Here is a 24,614-nt window from a genome sequence, read left to right as displayed (position 1 = left end):
GTGACTAACATAATAAAAATATTATTATGAAAAAAACCAGATTGTATGTCAAAGGTAAAGGGATTTTGCAGATGTAATTAAGACTCCAATTCTATAGGTTTTGAGTGAATCAAAAGGGAGATTATACTGCGTGGGCCTCACTTAATTAGGTAAAACAGTGGATTGTTTTGAAGAGATTCATTCTCACGCCCACCTTGAAGGAATAAGCTGGCACTTTGTGGGATAGCCACATAACAAGGACTGCAGGCATCAAAATGACCCCCAGCTGGCATTTATTAAGAAAATAGGGACCTCAGTCCTACAATTAGAAAGAACTGAATTCTTTAAACATCCACATTAGGTTGGTAGAGGACTCTGAGTTCTAGAAAATACAGTTTGACCAGCGCCTGGATTGCAGTCTGTTTAGATCCTGAGGACTCAGTTAAGCCATGCAGGGACTTCTGACTCACTGAAAATGAGCTCATAAATGAATGTTGTTTAAAGCCCTATGTTTGCATCTTTTTGCTGCATAGGGACAGATAACTAATACAGAATCCTTTCTCAAGGAGGGATGTATTACTCAGGGTTCTCTAGAGAAAGTCCCATGATCTGTTGTCTGCAAGCTGGAGAACCAGAAATGCAGCGGTGTTATTTAGTCTGTGCCTGAAGGTCCAAGAGCCACATGTGCTGATGTCCCAAGGCAGGAGATCTGCCCTCCCTCCACTTTTTTGTTCTATTCAGGTCCTTAACAGATTGGATGACACCCACCCACACTAGTGAGGACAATCTTTCTTTATTCTACCAATTCAAGTACTAATCTGTCCTGGAAACACCCTCACAGACACACCCAGAAATAATGTTTTTCCTGCTCTGTGGACATCTTTTAGTCCAGTCAGACTGACACATAAAATTAACCAACACAGGGGGGTTTTCCCACTTCTTTTCCTTTGTCCCTCTCTAAAGCCACTGTCCAAAGGGCAGCTCAAGCGACCTTTTAAAACTATATAGCAGATCATGTCTCTCCTTGCAGAAAATTCTATCTTTCCCCCTGACCAGAGTCCACTCTGAATAACACTATGTATGACATGGCCCTTGCTCTGTCCACATTCACGGTGCCATTTTCCTCTCTGGGCCTACACTCCAACCTCACAAACCTTCTTAGAAGATACCACCAAGCACTTTCCAAATCCAGAGCCTTCACCCATGCTCTTTGTCTGAAATACTCTGTACCGTGCTGTGAACCACTTCATACTCCTCATTCAGGTCACTTTTTCACAGACGACCTTCCTTCTTCCCTCTATAAATTACAAGTCTTTATTTACAACAAGTTATTCTGTCCCAAGGATATGTAACTGGATATTTGCGTATTTTTAATGGTCATCTCCATCCCCCCCATTAGATTCTAAGCTCTATGAGGGCAAGGCACATATTTCATTTTGCACTGAAAATCCAGAATGTTAAACAGCAGTGGTATGCAATTCATTAGTGCTACTCAGTAATAATTTTTTCTGTCTTCCAGCAAGGACGAGGTAGAATAGCTCTATGCAGCCCCGGGAGGCTAGAAGTGACCATGGGACTTACTTTGCCTGATTCAATGCAAGAAGGCATGATAAGCATTACTTCTGGGTAGTAGATTTGAAGGACCAGTGTGTAATTATCCATGTTTCTCTCTCCCCTAGCAGTACATGATGTTCGGTACAGTAGCCAGTGGCCCAATGTGACTAGTGAAATTTAAATTAATTAAAATTAAATAAAAGCAAAAATTTAGTTTCTTGGTCACATTAACCACATTTCAAATATTCCATTGCAACCTGTGGCTAGTGGGTACCATTTTTGGCAGTGCAGATACTGACCATTTCTTTTAACATAAAGATCTACTGGACAGAGCTGCTGTAGGCGCTGGAGACTCTGTGCTTCTAAGTGAAGAAACTATGGAGCCCAGCCTTCAGTCACCTATAATACACATATTACGTGAGCATGAAATAACCTGTGTTATCAGCAACTTATATTTCAAGTTTGTTTCTGCAGCAAAACCCAGCCTATCCTAACTGATAATAGTCATCATTAAGTAAGTCTTTGTTAAATAAGTAATGACTGAATTCATCTGAGGAAATTGGGTGAAGAAGGGGGAAGGAAGAGCTTTTAAGGGCAGGGAATGACCTAAGCAAAGCTTGAGGTAACAAGATCTTTGGGAGTAGTATGGTTTATGTGATGAAGCTTCAGATAAGGGAGAGACCTGGAGAGTAATAGTGAAGACTAAGCATCGGTGCACAGGAGATGAGGAGCTCAACGGTAGATCCCAAACTTGCATCTGATTTCTGGATCTACTGAAGAGTTCGAATTTACAGCACCTATAATTCGAACCCATGACTGATCCCGCATTGCCCATTTAACCGCTATAGTACAGACACTCTTGTATGCTACCTTTGCAAACCACCACATCCTTCGAATGGAGAGGACAAATCTACTTGAGACCAGTATTATTTGTTTGCTGAGGAGAGCATGTGTAAAGAACTTGGATGACGATTGGCACCGAGGAGTACAGAATTGTGACTATGGCCCACCGCTGAAGAAGAGTCTGGTAATATACTATGTTCTAAAGTCGGAACGAAGAGGGCAGCTACCTCCCCGTAGCTCTTGCTTAAGGGCACCATTGTAGAATAACTAGTCCCTCCTCCCCCACTCAGCCTTGCCACTGCATTAGCAAGAGAAGGACGGTAGGAAGAGCTGCTGCCTCTGCTTCTCCCAGTGGGTCAGTGAGGAGAGGTACTTCCTCTTCTTGGAGTCAACAGTCCTCCAAGAAAGTCACTTCTAAAGCTTGTGAGTGACTGAACTGCTCCCCTGACGGGCTGGGGAGAGGATGGAGACAGGAGATTCTTTCTTAATGTTGGGGAGATTCAGGACTGGACACAATGGGACAAAAGGGAAAACAGATTAGAATAACATTTAGAAACTACCAGGACTGAATCTCAGTACAAATCCTAAAGAGACCATTGGAGCAAGTAAAAAAACGAAAACAAAAACAAAAACAACCTAAAAATTGTGGAACCGGGCTGAAATGCTAGGGACGGTGTTACTTAGCTGGGAAAGAGCGGGGGTGATTTTACATATGCTTCTTGAAGGCTATTATTAGGAAAAAGTTTTCCCCTAAAAGTTATCCTAATAATTTGAGACTCTTCAATGAGCCAATTACACTAGGATGATGCTGGGGACATAGCAAGCCCTCGATGATCTTCCCAGGTGCTACAGCTGGAGAGATGTTTTAAAAATTGGCTCTTGAATGCTCTTCACTTCCATCCCTTAAGCTCTGAGTTGATGAAACAAAGTTATCATTAAAAGAAAGTGTGGGGATACAATCTGATATTCTTAGAGTATTGCTAGTTTTATAATTAATTCATGGATGAGAGAGCCATTATCCGATAGCATCCAGAAATGTGGAAATTATTCGTTTCTGACAAGCACCCCTGGTCCTGTTATAGTTTTTGATTAAAATGAAAACTTACCAAGTTTTATTCTTCAAAATGTGATAGCTTCACGGGCAATTGCAATCAGCTAGTTCCATTGTTGGGTTTCTAATTCCAGGGTTTATAATAATATTTTTTTTTGGAGTCAGACATGACATAATGCTAGAACTCCTGGAGCTAGCAAAGATGATAAAATGTTTTTGCTGCAGCAGGTGCTCTGCAAAATCCTTTATTAAAAAGGGCTGCCACACACAGGCACAGAGTGTGATGGATTGTACAGAAATTAAGAGTGACACACTATGAATTTACAACATCAAAATTTTCCCCTAATTAAAGCAATGGGAATGGCCCCCAAACAGAATCTGGCTGGAGCTGGACGAGAATGATTGTATTCCCCAGGACGCCAGAAGAAGGATTCTTGACCCACTGTTCTCACAACAAGAATGCTTGAATTAAACTATGAGCTGATGGTAAAAGGTAACTGACATTATTTAATTAAAAGCCTCTCTTTTCTGTTATACTTTGACTTCTATTTCCAACATGTTATGTGGACATCTTCCTTTTTAAAAAAAAAAATGTGTGTAATTAGACTTGGTAATGTAGCTGTCCTGTTGACAGAGTAAACCCTCCTGATAGTACGAGTGTTCTACTTCCGGACATCAGAAGGGCTCATAGAGTCATTCAAACTGTGACGGAGTGTGTGTGAGCAGTGACTGAGCAAAGCCTGACAAGCAGTGTCTACTAACAACTCCACAATTGCTGGGGAAGGAGTCGAATGACTTTGCCTTATCTGCATGTGATTCTTGCGCAGAGGGAAACGGAGGTATGTGTATGTCTCCTGCAGGAGGTATTTAGGGAGCCACAACTGTGATATGAGAACAGATGAATACTGGGTCTTTCAAAGCCTTTGAAAGAGAAAAGACAGGTAGCCAGGATCATGTCTGAAAGAGAGTTTTTCAGAAACCATGATGTACCCGAACAAATAATGGGCTGTGAAGCTAAACAAGTCCCTTCCTTCTCCCTGGTTGTTTGTTCTTCTCCTAATTGTCAGTTATGCGTTTCCCACACTGATCCAGACAGAGACATTTGAGTGTCTCCTCCATCCAGTGGATTTATAGCTTTTTTTTTTTTTCCCTTTAGAACTCTGAGGAGGACGTGAATACTAACACACACATACACACACACACACACATTATTTCCATACATTTCCATGCACATACATAAAAGACTTCAATTTCTCATTGTTTCTTAAATACATCTGTATTTCTCATCCCAATAAATCACTTATTTTAATAATTTTTCTTTACTAGCGTGAATAGCATTATTATTAATAGCTTGGACTTCAGAGCCAAGCAGTTCCAAGGTTTCTCCGAGCTGGGCTGTCTTAGGCAAGTTACATAACTAAATCTCTTTTGTAAAAGGTGGATGTTAATACTCTCTATCCTCCAAGAGTTGTTCTGAAGAAGAAATGAAATTATGCATGTATATCCAGCACACGGGATGCACCCACTAAATGTTAGCTATGAATATTTACCATCATTGTAATTATTATCAATGAACTGAGACCTGAAATCACTCAAGCTCATAAAAAATTACATTTGCAGAAGCTGAAACTGGTAATAAATTACAAAACTATTTCAGGAAGACAAGGAAAGTCCTCTGCCTTTACTCATATACTCCTATTTTCATTATTCTCAGTGTTTGGGATGGGCCATGTCAGAAGGAGAGGGTAAGAAAAATGCAAGGAAAGGAAAGGTGGAAGAAATGAGAAGCTGGAGCAGAGGAAAATTCCAGAAGGTGGAGGATAAGAAAGATGTAGAGACACATAATTCTAAGACGACATTCTTCTCTATTTTTCCCAAACCAGCAGCTTCTCTGACTGCTCCACTTATTTTAATGAGACCCCAGATTTCTGCTCACATGTTTTGGAAATCTTCTTCAAATACTTTCCTGTCATTATGAATTGAATGGTGTCAGGGCTGGACCAGAAATATCCTCCTTGCTCTCAAAATCACATCTCCCCATTAGTCTATTCTATCCAAACCACTGTGACTTCTTTGAATCCACAGTCCCAGGATGGCAAAGAGAGCTCAACTCGGGTACCATTTCCCATTGAGTGGTTATGGGCACTTGTACTGCCATGTTGAAAAGATTTCTGAGTCCATGTCTGGCTACAGTAACAAAGAGTGGCAGGACTCATATTATGTCTGCCTCAAGTATGGGAGTGGAGGGAAGATTCTCCTGTATTACTACCCCTCTTGTGACTTTGAGCATCTGTGTCATTACCTTAATTGGTTAAGAATCCAGTCCTTCCTTGAGTTCACTCTTGTCGGTTATCATTTCACCTAACCCCCAATTTCTTTTTTAAAGGAATTCAGATAACTCAGGTTTTTTTCCCTCTCTCTTCTATTGACAGTTGCACATGAATGCTTTGCATGCTGTAAATACTTGGTAATTACATGTTGACTGATTGACACCTGGGAGCAGAAATTAAGGTGTTTGAGTGAATACAGACAACCACATGACAGCTCTTCCTTTCTACTGCCATTTTTTTCCCCTAAACACCCAGACGGTAACACCTCACCAGCTCCCTAGGTGCTTTTCAAAGGAAAATATACATATGCCGTACATGGAAAGGAAGAAGTGTCTGCCACAGTCTGCAGGATTAGTCTCTGCAACTCTCCAATTACTGAATCTGTAAAGCCAAGTATTATTTTCTCTGTCCTGCAAGCCATTGGGAATGGCAGGCCAGAAAAAGCATCTCTTGAAAGGGAATGCACATCCACTCATCTCCATGGGAACCACATTGAAAAGGGTGTTCAAAGCCAGGGCACACAGAGCTTAAGCTTGGCAAGAATCACAGCTAGGTTGGAAAGCAAGTGCCTACTCACAGTGGTGCCATTTAACTTTTCCTGTTCCCCATTGCTCCTCTCCATGGGTTCATTAAGAAACCACAATGAACCAACCATGGCAGGGGCAGGCAGTCAGCAAGTCAGAATAATTATGGCAACTTTCAGGCTGCCGAGACGTAGGTGAAAGAGACAGGCTTTATATTGGGGTTCACAAAGCGAGTGTGCGTGTGCGTGGCTGTGTGTACACATGCACACATATCTGTACATGTACCAGTGAAGCTGCACATGGGATCAACTGAGCCACCTCCATTTCTCCGGACTCTTGCCAGAGTGAGCCAGAGAGCTTTGTGCTCACCAAATAAGCAAGTGAGATATCATTTGGGTAGTGGCCAAAAGGGCTATCAGCTAGCGGAATATGAATGTCCACACTTAAAGGATACCAAAGGGATTTACATTCTTCAGACTAGCCCAGAACGATTTCTCATCCTTGGCTTTATCAGTTTGGGCCAAATAATTCTTTGTTAGAGCAGGACGGTCTTGTGCCTTGTAGAATGCCGAGTGGCATTCCTGGCCTCTCTACCCACTGGATACCAGCAGTGCCCACTCCTTAGTTGGGATACAAGTGTCTCCAGATATTGCCAAATGTCCCCTGGGGAAGAATCACCCACTGTTGAGAACCACCAGAAAAGACCTTTCTCTTTCAGTTTCCTGAGGCTGAGAGAGACATCAAATACACACAGGATTCACTGCTAATGCAGTTTGACAAATTATATACGTGTACCTTGTATTTTATCACTCAGCATTGCCTTGAAGGAAAGTTGTATCTGTCCCAAGCAGCAATTATGATAAAAATGTCTTTAGTGTATTAAATACTTGCAAAGAACATAGAATTTTAATTTTGAAACATATCAGCCCACATTAATCAGAGCATTTCCATGCAGATAGAAATATATATTCAAATACCAAGAAGTTATAACTACAAATCATGACAAAGCAGGCAGTATAACTAAATTGGAAATAAGTCTACAATATAAATGAAAACACAAAACATAATAAACATGTCCCTCACTGCATCCTTTTTGGGATTGTTATAAATTGAAAAGAAAAGAGAAACATGTACAGTGGGAGCTAAACACAATACATTCCACCTGTCAAAATACACTAACGCAAATAGATTTCTGAACAGGTGTATCTGAAGGCTGTGGTCATTAATTTGGATTTACAAACATCTTGAGTTTCCAATGACAAGGTGGAGAAAAGTAAGTGAAATCCTTATCAGCATTAATTGAATGACAAAACAATGTTCAAGGTACACTCTATCACAAGCTTTCAATCAAATCTTTATGACTTTGATTACTAGGCATTCCTTCTATTTGTTCTAGTCCTTCTATCTGTAGAGTCAGCCACCACTCATTAACTTATTGAACAGTCATGGTGTGGAAAGAGGACAAAGATGGACAAATGACTTTAAGGAAGCTTTCCAGTTCACGGATATATATTCTCCAGGACAAAGACAAGCATTTAGTCAAATTGCTCTCACTTAATAAAACTTAGCTGTTAATTTAGCAAATTCAGGGCTTGAATAAGGTTGTTTTAAGTGTCATTCTTATCACTAGAAAAAAAAAAAAAGAATCAGAAACACACCGTCACCTCAACATTATGTTTACACTGGATAATTTAACCAAGTAGTAATTCTATCAAATTGACTCATCACACTATTTCTTCCCATCCTGACAGCGAGGACGTTTTCTATCCAAGTTAAATTTATTCTCTGTCAACAGCTGGCTTGTGCCCACAGGTAAAGTCGCTATGTCTTTTTCATCATGAGGAGAAAGCTTTCTATTTCACTTGATGATATTGTGGACTGTTTCATTCTTACTGTATTTGGTATTTCTCTTGATAATTATGTATCTGCAATAGGAGAAATTAATTCCTGCACTAAACTGGCACTCCGTTTACACTTCTATTGTGAAAGATAATCCCTTGCTTGCTGAAGTATTTCCCCCATGCCTCCATTCCAACGGTGAGTAGCTGAAAATACTCTCGGAGCTTGCTTTCTTTCCAGATTGCAACCAGGGAGTCCAAATCAACTGCTTGTGAAAATGTAAGGTGTTTTATGTTACCAACTGAAGTAATGTTTCCTGTGAATTTAGCCATGTGATCAAATGATGGGAGTTAAAAACAAGAAGTCACCTCTCCAGACTCAGCTCAGAGAATACTGCCTTTATAAACCCCCAGGATTGGGTTGCCTGGGTGGCTCAGTCAGTGAAGAGCCAGCCTGAGGCTCAGGTCAAGATCCCCAGGTCCTGGGATTGAGCCCTGCCTTGGGCTTCCTGCTCAGCCAACAGTCCACCTCTCCTTCTCTCTCTGCCCCTCCCCACTGCTCATGATCACTCTTTCTCAGATAAATAAAATCTAAACCACCAGGATCTGTCCATTCTTACTCTGTGCTGAAGCATTTTGAACATAACTCCTATTAGCATTTAGCTAATGATATCAGGATTATTTATTTGAAAGTCTTTCTCCTCTAACAGACTGTGAACTACTTGAGGGCAATGAACACATCTTACTTCTTGGTTCATCTCTCAGAGATTGTCCTTTCCTAATACGTAGCATGATTACGTGAACTTGTCTGGTCCCGTCTTCTCTGCTGGACTGTTACTAGGTGGCAGACATTGCTGATGGTAACTTATACTTACATGATATTTTAGATGTGTGAGGCATTGTTCAGAATGGTTTATAGTATTAGTTACATCCTATTTCATCCCCCAAACAATATATGAGGTCAATACAGCTATAAACTTCATGTTATAATTGAGAAACCTCATGTCAGAGAAGTCATTTGCCTAAAGTAATCAGCTACTAACTGACAGGGCTAGAATTTGAACCCATGCAGTCTGGCCCAGAGGCAATGACTCTTAATTCCCTTATGCTGCCGATTAGGGACCCAAACAATATTTGGTAAATCCATACAAGAAGGAAAAAGGAAGAAAAAGACTGAATAAATGAAGCAAAGGGCAAATGAACAAGGAGCTGATAGTCATTAAATGTTTGCTAAGTAACAGAAGAGCAGAATCTAAATGCCACAGCAAGAAAACTGAGTATCACAAGAAGGAAAAAAAAGTTTTTTTTAGTATAAAGTAGAATATTCAAATGACAAAATATTGAATTGTTATTAAGGATGATAATCTTGATGAATTCTTTATAGCATGTGAAAGCACCTGTGCTATAATGTTAAGTGAAAAAATAACAGGAGTCAATCTATATCAGCTCTGTCCAAAGGAAATATGAGACCCAAATATGAATCACTCGAGTGATTTTGCTGGAAGCCATATTTAGTAAACAATTCTTAAAAAGTAGGTGAAGTATATTTTAACTTTTTTAAAAAAGATTTTTTAAAATTTATTCATTCGATAGAGAGAGAGAGAGAGAGAGAGAGACAGCCAGTGAGAGAGGGAACACAAGCAGGGGGAGTGGGAGAGGAAGAAGCAGGCTCCCAGCGGAAAAGCCTGATGTGGGGCTCAATCCCAGAACGCCAGGATCACGCCCTGAGCCGAAGGCAGACGCTTAATGACTGAGCCACCCAGGCGCCCCTATATTTTAACTTTTAAACCCAATAGAGACAAATATTATCATTTCAAACAGGTAATTAAAATAAAAATTATAAATGAGGTATTTTACTTTTTTTCATAATAAATCTTCTAAATCTGGAATGTATATTCCAGTGAGAGCCCATCTCAAAAAAGACTATCCATATTTCAAATTCTCAGTAACCACATGTGGCTAGTGGCTACCATACTGGACCACACAGGCTTAATAATATCATTCCTATTAAACATAATTGGTCAGCTCATCTACATGTAAGAAGAAACTGTTGGCAGGAAATGTACTAGTATGTTCATTGCATTGGATTATCAGAGACTGCTATGAAAAATTACATGCCAACAAAAAGGAAAACTGTAAAGAAATGGATACATTCCTAGAAACATACCATCCTCCAGGGCTGCATCAAGCAGGAACAGAAAATCTAAACAGATTGATTACTAATAACAAAATTGAACTGTAATCAAAGCACCCAACGAACAAAATCCACGACCAGATGGTTTCACAGGTGAAGTCTACCAAACATTTAAAGAAGAGTTAATACTTAGCTTTTTCAAACTACAAAAAATAGAAAAGAAAGGAATGTTTCCCAATTCACTCTATGAGGCCAGCATCACCCTGACATCAAAATCAGACAGATACTATAAAAAAAGGAAATTACAGACCAATATCCTTGATGAACAAAGGCAAAATTTCTCAACAAAGTATCAGTGAACTGAATTCAAAAACACATTAGAAGTATCATTCATCACAGTAAGTGACATTTATTCCAGGGAATCAAGGTTGGTTCAATATATGCACATCAATAAACAAGATACAACACATTAACAAAATGAAGGACAAAAATCAAATGATCATCTTGGGGCACCTGGGTGGCTCAGTAGGTTAAGTGTCTGACTTTGGATTTCAACTTAGGTCATGATCTGAGATTGTGAGATAGAGCCCCATGTGGGGCTCTTTGCTAGGTGTGCAGCCTGCTTAAGATTCTCTCTCTTCTTCTCCCCTTACTCCCCATCCCTTGGGGCTCATATGTGCTCTCTTTAAAAAAAAAAAAAATCATATATCGTCTCAAAAGATTCATAGAAAGCATTGATAAATTCAACATCCATTTATGAAGAAAACTCTGAACAAGTAGGTATAGAGAGAACATACCTCAACATAATAAAGGCCATGTGTGACAAACCTCAACTAACATTATACTCAAAAGCTTTTAGCTTCTCCCCCAGGATCAGGAACAAAACAAAGATGTCCACTCTCACTTCTATTATTCAACATAGTACTGGAAGTTCTAGCCTCGCAATCAGAAAAAGAAAAAGAAATAAAAGGCATCCCAAATGGTAAGGAATAAATAAAACTGTCACTATTTGCAGATGACATGATGCTACATATATAGAAAACACTAAATACTCCACCAAAAAACTATTAGAACTAAAAATTAAGTAAAGTTGCAGGATACCAATTCAATATACAGAAATATACAGCAGGATACCAATTCAATATACAGAAATCTGTTGTGTTTCTATACACTAATAATGAAGTAGCAAACTTCAAAAAAGCAAAAAAAAAAAAAAAAAAAAAAGAAAGACATTAACAGAACAATTCCATTTACAACTAAATCAAAACAAATAAAATACCTAGGAATAAATTTAAACTAGAAGGTAAAAGATCTGTACTCTGAAAACTATGAAATACTGTTGAAAGAAATTGAAGATGACACAAATAAATGGAAAGATACACCATGCTCATAGATCAAAAGAGTTAATATTGTTAAAATATTTGTACTACCCAAAGCAATCTATTCTTTTTTTTTTTTTTTTTAAAGATTGATTTGAGACAGACAGAGAGAGAGAATGAACATGAATGGGGAGAAGGACAGAGGGAAACTCAAGCAGACTCCGTGCTGAGCACAGTAGTCAACATGGGGCTTGATTCCACAACGCTGAGATCATGACCTGAGCTGAAATCAAAAGTTGGATGCTTAACCAACTGAATCACTCAGGCACCCCAGCAATCTACATATTCAATGCAATCCCCATCAAAACACCAATAGTATTTCGCACAGAACTACAACAAATAATCCTAAAATTTGCATGGAATTTCACAAGACCCCAGATAACCAAAACATTCTGGAGAAAGAAGAGTGACGCTGGAGGTAGTATCACAATCCCAGCTTTAAACCATACTAGAAAGCTACAGTAATCAAAACAGTAGGATACTGGTACAAAAACAGGCACAGAAGTCAAGGAACAAAATAAAGAGGCCAGAAGCAGATCCATGGGTATATGGATCAAGGGACCTATGACAAAGAAGGCAAGAATACAGAATGGGCAAAAGACAGTCTCTTCAACAGATGGTGCTGGGAAAACTGGGCAGCTACATGTAAAGGAAGGAAACTGGACCACTTTCTTATACCATACACACAAATAAACTCAAACTGGATTCAAGACCTACATGTAATACCTGAAACCGTTAACCTTCTATAAGAATACATAGGCAGTAATGTCTTAGACATCAGCCTTAGCAATGTTTTTGTAATTATGTTTTCCTAGATCAGGGAAACAAAACCAAAATGAAACACGTGTGACTACATCAAACTAAAAAGCTTTTGCACAGTGAAGGAAACCATCGAGCACAAAAAGGCAACCTTCTGAATTGGAGAAGATCTTTGCAAATGCTCTGATAAGGGGTTAATATCCAAAATATATAAAAAAGTGGTATAACAATATCAAAAATCCCCACAAATAATCCCATTAAAAATGGGCAGAGGACCTAAATAGACATTTTTCCAAAGAAGACATACAGATGGCCAACAGGCACATGAAAAGAAGCTCAACATCACTCATCAGCAGGGAAATGCAGATGAAAACCACAATGAGAAATCACCCCACACCAGTAAGAATGGCTAGTATCAAAACGACAAGAACTAACAAGCATCAGTGAAGATGCAGAGCAAAGAAGAGAAACCCTCTTGCATTGTTAGTTGGTGGGGATGTAAAATGGTGCAGCCACTATGGCAAACAGTTTGGAGGTTGCTCCAAAAATTGAACCAGAAATACCAGACAACCCAGCAATTCCACTTCTGGATATTTACCTGAGGAAAACAAAAGCACAGATGTATGCGCTCTTACGTTTATTGCAGCATTATTTTCTGCAGCATTATTCACAACAGCCAAGATAGGGAAACAATCAAAATGTTTATTGATGGAGGAATGATAAAGAAGATGTGGTATTTATATGCAATGGAATACCGCTCAGGCATACAAAGGAATGAAATCTTGCTATTTGTGACAACATGAATGGACCTAGAGGGTATTATGCTAAGTGAGATAAGGCTGACAGAGAAAGATGAGTAACATATGATTTTATTTATACGTAGACCTAAGAACCAAAGCAATTCATAACAAAATCCAGAAACAAACTCATAAAAACAGAGAACAAAGTGGTAGTTGTGGGGTGGGGGTGGCAGCCATTGGTGAAATAGGTGAAGGGGATTAAGAGGTACACGCTTCCAGTTATAAAATAATTAAGTCCTGGAGATGAAAAGTACAGCACAGAGAATAAAGTTATTAAGACTTAAATAACTTTGTATGGTGACAGGAACTACACTTACCATGGTGAGCATTTCGTAACATATGCAGTTGCCCAATAACTGTGCTCTACACCTTAAGCTAATGAATGTCAAGTACAATTAAAAATACAACACGAAAAGAAAAGATTTGTTATGTTGAGAACCAAGGAAACATAGTGTTTACTTACATTCTCTCAGGAAATGCAAATGTTATAAAAAGGAGTAAAATGAGCATATGACATGCAGAAGAGTAAATTCAACATAAGTGTCCAGAAAATAAAACAATAATCAAGATTCTGACGGAATATGAAGAGAAGGAAGGAGAGAGCCCCAGATGCCTTTGAGACTATCACCCTCCACAGTGACATATTTTAACATAATAAAAGCCACATATGAAAAACCCACATCTAATATCATCCTCAGTGGGGAAAAACTGAAAGCTTTTCTTCTATGGCCAGGAACAGGACAGGGATGTCCACTCTAACCACTGTTATTTAACATAGTACCAGAAGTTCTAGCCATAGCAGTTAGACAACAAAAAGAAATAAAAGACATCCAAATTGGTCAAGAGAAGTCAAACTTTCACTATTTGCAGGTGACACAATACTATGTATAGAAAACCCAAAAGACACCAAAATACTTCTAGAAGCTAGATCCCAATTCAGTAAAGCTGCATGATACAAAATGAACATAAAGAAATCTGTTGCATTTCTGTACACCAATAATGAAGCAGTAGAAAGAGGAATTAAGGAATCAATCCCATTTACAATTGCATCAAAAACAATTAAGATACCTAGGAATAAATCTAACCAAAGAGGTAAAAGACCTGTATTCTGTTTTCTATATTTAAGGGTTTCATGGTTTGCCTCCCTCTCTGTTTTTATCTTATTTTCCCTTCCCCTCCACTATGTTCATCTGTTTTATTTCTTAAATTCCACATATGAGTAATATCATATGGTACTTGTCTTTCTCTGACTGACTTATTTCACTGCAGGGGAGGTGGGTGGGAGGTTGGGCTAAGTGCGTGATGGGCATTAAGGAGGGCACTTGTTGGGATGAGCACTGGTGTTATGTGTAAGTGATGATTCACTATATTCTACTCCTGAAACCAATACTACACTATATGTTCAATAACTTGAATTAAACAAAAAGAGAATAGGAAGGGGGATAAAAAGTTCTGTATTTTGAAGACTATAAAACACTGACAAAAGAAATTGAAGATGACACAAAAAATGGAAAGACACCCTCATGAATTGGAAGAACAAGTATTGTTATGATGTTTATATCACCCAAAGCAAGCTGCACATTTAAAGCAATCCCTATTAAAATACCAACAGCATTTTTCACAGAGCTAGAGCAAACAATCCCCAAATTTGTATGGGACCAAAAAAGACCCTGAATAGACAGAGCAACCTTGAAAAAGAAAAGCAAAGCTGGAGACCTCATCTGGAATTCAAGTTTTATTACAAAGCTATAGTGATCAAAACAGTATGGTACCGGCACAAGAATAGACACACAGACCAATAGAACAAAAAACTCAAATGAACCCACAGCTAAATGGTCAGTTAATCTTTGACAAAACAGGAAAGAATATCCACTGGAAAAAAGACAGTCTCTTCAACAAATGGTGTTGAGAAAACTGAACAGCAACATGCAAAAGAATGAAACTGGACCACTATCTTACCCCATACATGCAAAAATATTCAATATGGATGAAAGATCTTAATGTGAGACATGAAACCATAAAAATCCTAGAGGAGAACACAGACAATAACTTCTTTGACACTGACCTTAGCAACTTCTTTCCAGATATGTCTCCAGAGGCAAGGGAAATAAAAACTCAACTATTGGGACTTCACCAAAATTAAAACTTCTGTACAGTAAAACAAACAATCGACAGAACGGAAAGGCAACCTAGAGAATGGGAGAAGGTATTTGCAAATGACAGATCTGATAAAGGGTTAGTATCCAAAATACATCAAGAACTTATGAAACTCAACACCCCAAAAATGAAAATCCAATTACAACTGGGCAGAAGACATGAATAGACATTTTTCCAAAGAAGACATACAATGGCTAACAGACACATGAAAAGATGTTCAACATCACTGATCATGAGGGAAAGACAAATCAAAACTACAATGAGATATCACCTCACACAAGAAACAACAGATGTTGGCGAGGATGTGGAGAAAGGGGAACCCTCTTGCACTGTTGGTGGGAATCCAGCTGGCGTAGTCACTCTGGAAAACAGTAAGGAGGTGCCTCAAAAAGTTAAAAATAGAACTACCCTACAATCCAGCAATTGAACTACTAGGTATTAATCTGAAGACTACCAAGGTACTAATTCAAAGGGATACATGTACCCTGATGTTTATAGCAGCATTATGTACAATAGCCAAATTGTAGAAACTGCCCAAGTGTCCATCAACTGATGGATGGATAAAGAAGATGTGGTATCTATATACAATGGAATATTACTCAGTCATAAAACAGAATCAAATCTTGCCATTTGCAAGAGCATGAATGGAGCTGGAGACTAAAATGGTCAGTGAAATAAGTCGGAGAAAGACAAATACCATATGATTTCACTCATATGTGAAATTTAAGAAAAAAATTAGCAAAGGGAGAGAGAGAGAGAGAGAGAGAGGGGCAAACCAAAAAACAAACACTTAACTATAGAGAACAAACTGATGGTTACCAGAGGGGATTGGGTGGGTGGGGGATGGGTAAAATAGGTGATGGGGATGAAGGCGTGCACTTGCTGTGATCAGCACTGGGTGAGGTATGGAAGTGCTGAATCACTTTATTGTATGCCTGAAACTAATATCACACTGCATGTCCACTAACTGGAATTTATTTATTTTTATTATTTTTTAAAGATTTTATTTATTTATTTGACAGAGAGAACACAAGCAAGGGAAGAAGCAGACAGAGGGACAGGGAGGAGCAGGCTGCCGTGGGGCTTGATCCCAGGACCGTGGGACCCTGGGATCATGACCTGAACCAAAGGCAGATGCTTAACAGACTGAGCAACCCAGGTGCCCCAACTAACTGGAATTTAAATAAAATAAAATAAACACTTAACTATAGAGAACAAACTGATGGTTACCACAGGGGATTGGGTAGGAGAGAAACTGAAAAAAGGAGAGAAACTACTTGGGACTCGAATTTCTGTTAATATAAAACATCATGGCTTTGTCTCCAAGTTTAAGAACAAGACAAGGATGCTGGATTTTGCCATTTCTATTTAGCATAGTGCATGAAGTCCTAGCCAGAATAATTAAGCATGAAAAGAAAAGTCATCCAAATTAGAAAGGAAAAAAATAACTTCTGCTTTCAGATGACATGATTTTAAAAAGGGAAAACTTTAAAGAATCCACAATGAACCCTGTTAGAGCTAATAAATAAAAATCCAGCACATTTGTAAGATATAGTCAACACACAAAATCTGTATTTCTAAACACTAGCAAAAATAGTCCAAATAAGATATTAAGAATTCCTTTACAATATCAACAACAAAAAGTCACATAATTAGGAATATATTTAACCAAGAGGACGAAAAGCATGTACACTGACAAGTATAAAACATTACTGAAAAAATTACAGAAGATATCAATAAATGAAAAGACATCGTGGGGGCACCTGGGTGGTTCAGTCAGTTAAGTGTCTGACTCTTGATTTTGGCTCAGATCATGATCTCAGGGTTGTGGGATTGAGCCCTACATCAGGCTCTGCACTCGGCACCAGATCTACTTGAGATTCTCTCTCTCACTCTCCCTCTGCACCTCCTCCTCCAATAAATAAATAAATAATAAATAAAATCTTCAAAAAAAAGAAAGACATCTCACGTTCATAGCCTTGAAGACTTAATATTGCTAAGATTTTACCCAAAGCAATCTACCAATGCAATGTAATCCTTGTTAAAATCACAATGGAGTATTTTTTGTTTTCTAGTTTTTGCAAGAAAAGACAAACCCCTCCTGAAATTCCTATGGAATCTCAAGAGATACCAAACAGATAAAATGATCTTGAAAAGGAACAGTTTGAGGCCTTTCATTTTATGATTTCAAAACTTACTACAACATTACAGTCATCAAAATAGTGTGGTACTGGCATGAGGACATGTTGTGCTAGAAAGCTAAATATCCACATACAAAAGAGTTAAGTTGGACCTTTATACCATCTACAAAAGTTAAGTAAAAATGGATCAAAGACCTAAACAGAGATAATAACTAAAGCTATGAAACTCTTAGAAGAATATGCAGTGATAAGTATTTATGATATTAGATTTGCACTGATTTTTTGGATATGACACTAAAAGAACAAACAGATAAAATACATATCAACCAAAGAATAGATAAATCGGACTTCATCAAAGTTAAACATTTCTGTGCATCAAAGTTCACTCTCAGGGAATGAAGAGGTAACTCAAAGAATAGAAGAAACTGCAGTTCCTATTTGGTAAAGGGTTAATATTCAGAATATATAAAGAACTCCTACAATTCAACAAAAAACCAAACAACCTAATTCTAATCTGGACAAAGGACTTCAGTGGGTCTATCTCCAAAGAAAATATGTAAATGACCAATATGCGAATGATAATATGCTCAACATTAATCATTACTTATTAAAGAACTGTAAATCAAAACCTCAATAAGACACTGCTTCATACCCATTAGGAAGGCTATTATTTAAAAATTGGAAAACAAGTGTCAGTGAGGATGTAGAGAAATTGAAATCCTTGTGCACTGCTGGTAGGAATGTAAAATTGTGCAGTTGCTGTAGAAAAGTTTGGAAGTTCTGAGAAAAGTTAAACATTCTATTATTATAGGATCATGGTATGATCTGGCAATTCCACTCCTATACACCCAAAACAACTGAAAGCTGGGACTTGAACAATTATTTGTAAATCCATGATTACAGCAGATTTTTTGTTTTTGTTTTGTTCGTTAGTTTTTGGCAATAGCCAAAAGGTGGAACCACCCAATTGTCTATCAATGGAAGAATGGACAAACTAAATGTGGAATATCCATATAAGGGACTATTTCAGTTAAAAAAAAAGGGAATGAAATTCTGATATATACTACAATGCAGATGACCCTTAAAAGTATTATACTAAGTGAAATTAGCTAGACACAAATGGACACATATCATATGTTTCTACTTATGTGAGATACCTAGGATAAGCACGTTCAAAGTAACAAAAAGTTGAAAAGAGGTTATCAGGGCCTTGGGGGAGAGGAGAATGGGGAATTATTGTTTGACAGGTACAAGGCTTGAGATGGTGAAAAAGTTCTGAATATAGATAGAAGTGATGATTATTCAACATTATAAATATCTTTCATGTCACTGAGCTATACACATAAATGGTTAAAATGATAAATTTTATATATTTTACCCAAATATAAAAATGTAAATTAAAAAAAACAAAGCAAATCATCTTATCTAAAGGTGAAAGACTCAGTCATCTTCTAAATTTGCAAAAAAGATGAAAAAGACATCTCCTCTAAACATTGTATTAAATATTGTGGTGGAAATCCTAGCCAGGGCAATAAAGCTAGAAAATAGGATAAAGGCTGTAGATAACAAAAAAGAACAAGTTAATGAGCACTTGGGTGACTCAGTCAGTTAAGCGTTGGACTCTTGATTTTGGCTCAGGTCATGATCTCGGGGTCCTGGGATCCAGCCCTGCTTTCGGCTCTGTGCTCAGTGGGGAGACTGCTCAAGGATTTCTCTCTCTCCCTTTACTCCCCTCCCCACCACTCACGTGCATGCTCTCTCTCTCTAAAATAAATAAATCTTAAAAAAAAAAAAAAAGTTAAAATGTATATTGGCAGATTGCATGATTATGTAGAAAATTCTACGGAATATAAATAAAAGCTACTAAAACTAGTAGGTAAATTTAACAAGTTCACAAGATCCAGATCCAAAGTCAATGTATTTTAACTTAGTAGCTAGAAATAATTAAACATAAAATTGAAAAAAATACCATTTACTGTAGTAAAGCATGTACTGAAAAGTCATGAAATACGTGCAAATATATTTATTAAAATTTGCAGAAGATCTGTACACTGAAAACAACAAAACTTTCTTGGGAGATATTATAGAAGACTTAGATAATCAGAAAGACATAGCATGTTCCTGAGTTATCAGACTTAAAACGTTAAAATATCAATTCTCATCAAACAGGTCAATAAATCTAGTCAACCTCAATCTAATGCATGCCTTTGAGTTAGATTATCTTACTCAGGGCAATAGCTGTAGGATTTCTCCATGTGGTAGCCACGCATTGATATTTTGTACATTTTTTTTTTTTTGCTGAGCAATATTCCATTAGTGTCTGTTTTCTATCTATTCATCCATCCCTCAGTCTTTGATCCATTTTTCTGCTGTTAGACATGGGGTTATTTCAAAGTTTGAGGAGAATAGTGAATAAAGCTGCTATGTATATGAATAAACGTTCGTGTGACTATATGCTTTTATTCGTCTTGGGTAAAATAGTAGGAATGGAATTGCTGCCTCATATAGTGTGCATATATTTATCTTCGTAAGATACTGCTACTGTTTTCCAAAGTTATTTTACCATTTTGCCTTTCCATCAGAAATATTTCACAATTTTATTTGTTCTGTATTTTGCCAACACTTGATTTATTTATTTATTTATTTAATCCTGGCACAGAGCTTTTTTTTTATTTTTTATAATTTTTTTATTATGTTATGTTAGTCACCATACAGTACATCCTTAGTTTTTGATGTAAAGTTCCATGATTCATTACTTGCATATAACACCCAGTGCGCCATGCAGTACATGCCCTCCTTAATACCCATCACTGGATTTATGCAGAAATTTTTTGTATGGAAATTTTGGGAAGGTAGTTTTGATGGTGGCAGAAAACACAAATGTTTGCTTGAGGTGGTGGGGGTTGACTGTAAAGGGACACAAACATTTTGAGGTAAAGGAAATAGCTTTTATCTTGTCTTGATGGTTACATGGGTTATGCAGTTTTCAAATCTCAGAGTGTCCATGTTAAATGGGTGCATTGTATTGTATGTAAATTTACTTCAACAACAGTTGTTTAAAACCAACTCAGAATGTTTTTTAACCCAAGTATCTCAGAGTAAGGTATTATTATAATGGATATTTGTGAGTAATTTGGCCATGAAAGAAAGTTTCCTTTTCCTAAGTTTGGGAAATTCCTCCTCTGGTAAAACAGCTTCTTTCCTACTATAAAAGATTCTCACTTGAAGCCAGGGATTGGGCATATACGCAAGGATTAGCCTAGTATTTAAATCCTCTAACCACATTCTTCCAACTTGGAATTAGAAATTAGTCATATATGAAGTCAAAACAGTGCAGAAATCCTTACATGAGAGGTGGTGGCAGCAAGAGCTATAGACCAGTGGCTCTCAGTGTCTGGCACTAATTCAGTGACTGGTGTGAATTGTGGTGTCTGTGCCTGGCATCGGAAGCACTAGAATCTTTGTGTGACAACCAGCCTAGAAACAGAAGGTAGCCAGGTGGGCTCACGGTCTCCTGGATCTAATGGAAAACTCTCTGACAACATCAGGAGATTCCAGCACCATTGGTAAGGTAGAACAATTGGGATCCCATCAACAAGTGGCCAGGGTGATTGCTTTTCTTTCCCAATGAGCTGGAGATTCCCTTTCTCTGCCAAGAGATGCAGGCAGGCTGAGAAGAGGAATTCAGCCACCACAAGCATTCAGTTTGGGAAGCACTATCCCCCCCCCCCCCAAGAAGAGTCCATTATAATACGTATCTTTAAAGATTGGCTAAAGGAAGTTCTTTAAACATAACATTTAAAAATAAGGTATCTTACAAAATGAGGAAGGAATAGTAACAATGGGCAAAGCAGAAATACAGGTATATAAAATACATGCTCTTTTTCTAATCAGTTGTATAAATCACGTTTGAAGATTGAAACAAAAATTATAATGCCATCTGATACAACAATGATGATTAAAAATGGGATGGTAAAGGGACCTAAATGGAAGTGAGTTTTCCACAATTCACTTGAAGTGGTAAAATGTTCATACGAGTAGACTGTGATAACTCATATAATGAAATTGTAATACTCAACCACTACAAAAAATACATCAAGAGATATACTCAAGGGGCGCCTGGGTGGCACAGCGGTTAAGCGTCTGCCTTCGGCTCAGGGCGTGATCCCGGCGTTATGGGATCGAGCCCCACATCAGGCTCTTCCGCTATGAGCCTGCTTCTTCCTCTCCCACTCCCCCTGCTTGTGTTCCCTCTCTCGCTGGCTGTCTCTATCTCTGTCGAATGAATAAATAAATAAAATCTTTAAAAAAAAAAAAGAGATATACTCAAAAATACTATAAATGAATCAAGATGAAATTATTTTAAACTGTTCATAAAACCCAGAGGAAGGCAAGAAAAGACAAACAGGAATGAAAGTTGGAGGAGACAAATATGAAACAAATAATAGAATGGCAGACTTAAGGGCTAGCATATCAATTATTGCCCAAAATGTAAATGGTCCAAGTAGAACAACGAAAAGGCAGAGAAGGGCAGAGTACATTTTAAAATTACATGGTTCATCTATATGTTATTAATAAGAAACTCACTTCAAATTAAATGACATGGGTAGCTTGAAAGTAAAGGGATAAAGATACAACATGCAAGCTTTTACAAAAATACCTGTGGTTATATTAATGTCTGATAGTTGTAGACTTTAGAGCAAAGAAAATTACTAGAGACAAAGAGGGATACTGTGAAATGATAAAACGATTGATCCATTAGGATGATAGAAGTGTTTATGCACCAGACAACAGTGCCTCAAAATACCTGTAACAAAAACTGATAGGGCTGAAGGGGAAAAAGACAAATTCATATTATAGTTGAACACTTCCACACTCCCCTCTCAGCAAGAATATAAAAGATTTGTACAACGTAATCAACCAACGTGATCTAATGACATAGAACACCCAACAACAGCAGAACACATATTTTTTCAAAGGCCATGGAGCATTCACCAAGATACACTATGTCCTGACCCATAAACAAACCTCTACAATTTTGAAAAAGTTGAAATCATAGAGAGTGTGCTCTCTGCCCATTATGGGATCACACCAGAAAATCATTAGCCGAAAGACAACAGTGAGACCTCCAAATATGTGGCAGTCAATCAACACACTTCTAAATAATCTGTGGATCAAAGAGGAAGTCTCAAAGGAAATTAAAAATTACATAGACTTGAATTAAAATAAAAATATAACATCAAAATATGTGGGATGCAGCTAAAGCAGTGCTGAGAGGGAAATTTATAGCACCACGTGTGTACACAAGAAATGAAGAAAGGTTTCAAATCAATAATCTAATTACATACTTCAGAAACTAGAAGAAGAACCAAATAAACTCAAAGCAAGCAGGAGGGAAATAGTGAGTATAGAAGTGGAAGTGAGAATAGAAAAATAATATAAATCAATCTGAATCAATCAAGCTGGTTCTTTGAAAAAAATCACTATAATTGATAAGCCTCTACTAAGACTGACAAAAATAAAAAGGAAGAAGACACAAGAAGAATATCAGAAATGAAATAGGTGATTTTAGTGCAGATCCTGCAGCCATTAAAAGTGTAACAAAAGGATATTATAAAGTTTTATTCTCATAAATTTGACAACTTAAATGGCTCAATTTCTCCGAAACCACAAATGACACAAACTTAATCTAGAGGGAAGAGAAATACTGAGGAGTTCTATAATCCTTAAACAACTTGAATTTGTAATTTAAAAACTCCCCAAAATGAAATTTCTGGACCTACATTGTTTCCCTAGAGAATTCATCCAGAGATTTAAAAAATTAAAAATTTTACACATTATCTTCAGAAAATACAAGAGAAGGGAACACACCCCAACTCATTTTATGAGGCCAGTATTATCTTGATACCAAAGCCAGACCAAAACAGTACAAATACAGAGAAATGCAGAGCAGTGTCTCTCAAGAACTTAGATGGAAAAATCACTAATATTAACAAACTGGTCCAAACATCTTTAAAAATTTATACGCCTGGAGTAAATTAGAATTACTTCAGGTATGCAAAGATTGTTTAAGATTTGGGGAAAAAATCAATATAATCTATCATATCAATATGCTAAAGAAGAAAATTCATATAATCATATCAATTGGTACAGAAGCAACATTTGACAAAATCCAAAAGCCATTGTGTTAATAACTCCCAGCAAGTTAAGCATAGAAAGGAATTGTTTTAACTGATAAAGCATATCCATAAAAAATTTACAACTAGTATTATGCTTAATTCTATCCACATTTTTTCCTAATATCAGGAAATAAGCAAGGTTTTTTGCTATCCCCACTCATTCAAAAGAGTATTGGAAAGTGTAGCCATTGCAATAGGCAAGAAAAAGAAATAAAAGACATACATATGGGAAAGAGACATACAAAATTATCCTTGCTGCTGATGACATGATTGTCTACATAGAAAACCAAGTAATGTACAACAATAAAAAATCAGTGCTATAACTAATAGCCGTAGGTTCAGCACGGCTAAGGTGTAGAAGATCAACATACACAAATCAGTTGCATTTTTCAATTCTAAAAATAAATATGCAGAAAATGGAATTAAAAATACAATACCATTAACAACTGCAAAATAAAGAAACAAAGAATTAAAAGTAAGAAAAAAGATATACCTAGGTATAAATCTAACCAAACATGTACAGGATTTGTATGTTGAAAATAACAAAATATTGATAAAATAAAGAAGATCTAAATGAATGCAGAGAAATACCATGTTAATGGACAGGGAGTCTCAACATAGTAACAATATCATCTATCCTCAATTGATCTATACATTTAGTGTAATTTCAGTCAAAATCCCAGAAAGGTTTTTTGTAGATACAGACAATACCATTCTGAAATTTGTACAGATAAAGAATTTTAAAACATTTAAAAAGGAGATAAAGTAAGAGGAATCACTTTGATATTAAAGCCCACTATATGGTGACAGAAATAAAAATTATATGGTTTCACAGAGGGTTAGACACATAGATCAATGGAATAATAAAAAAGAACCTTCAAATAGCCCCATACAAGTATAGACAACTGGTTTACAACACAGGTTTAAAAGTGATTCAGTACCCATC

Source organism: Ursus arctos, unplaced genomic scaffold (assembly GCF_023065955.2).
Source record: "Ursus arctos isolate Adak ecotype North America unplaced genomic scaffold, UrsArc2.0 scaffold_14, whole genome shotgun sequence".
Classification (NCBI taxonomy): Eukaryota; Metazoa; Chordata; class Mammalia; order Carnivora; family Ursidae; genus Ursus; species Ursus arctos.
The sequence above is the reverse complement of the archived record's forward strand: the minus strand, read 5'-3'. Positions refer to the sequence as shown.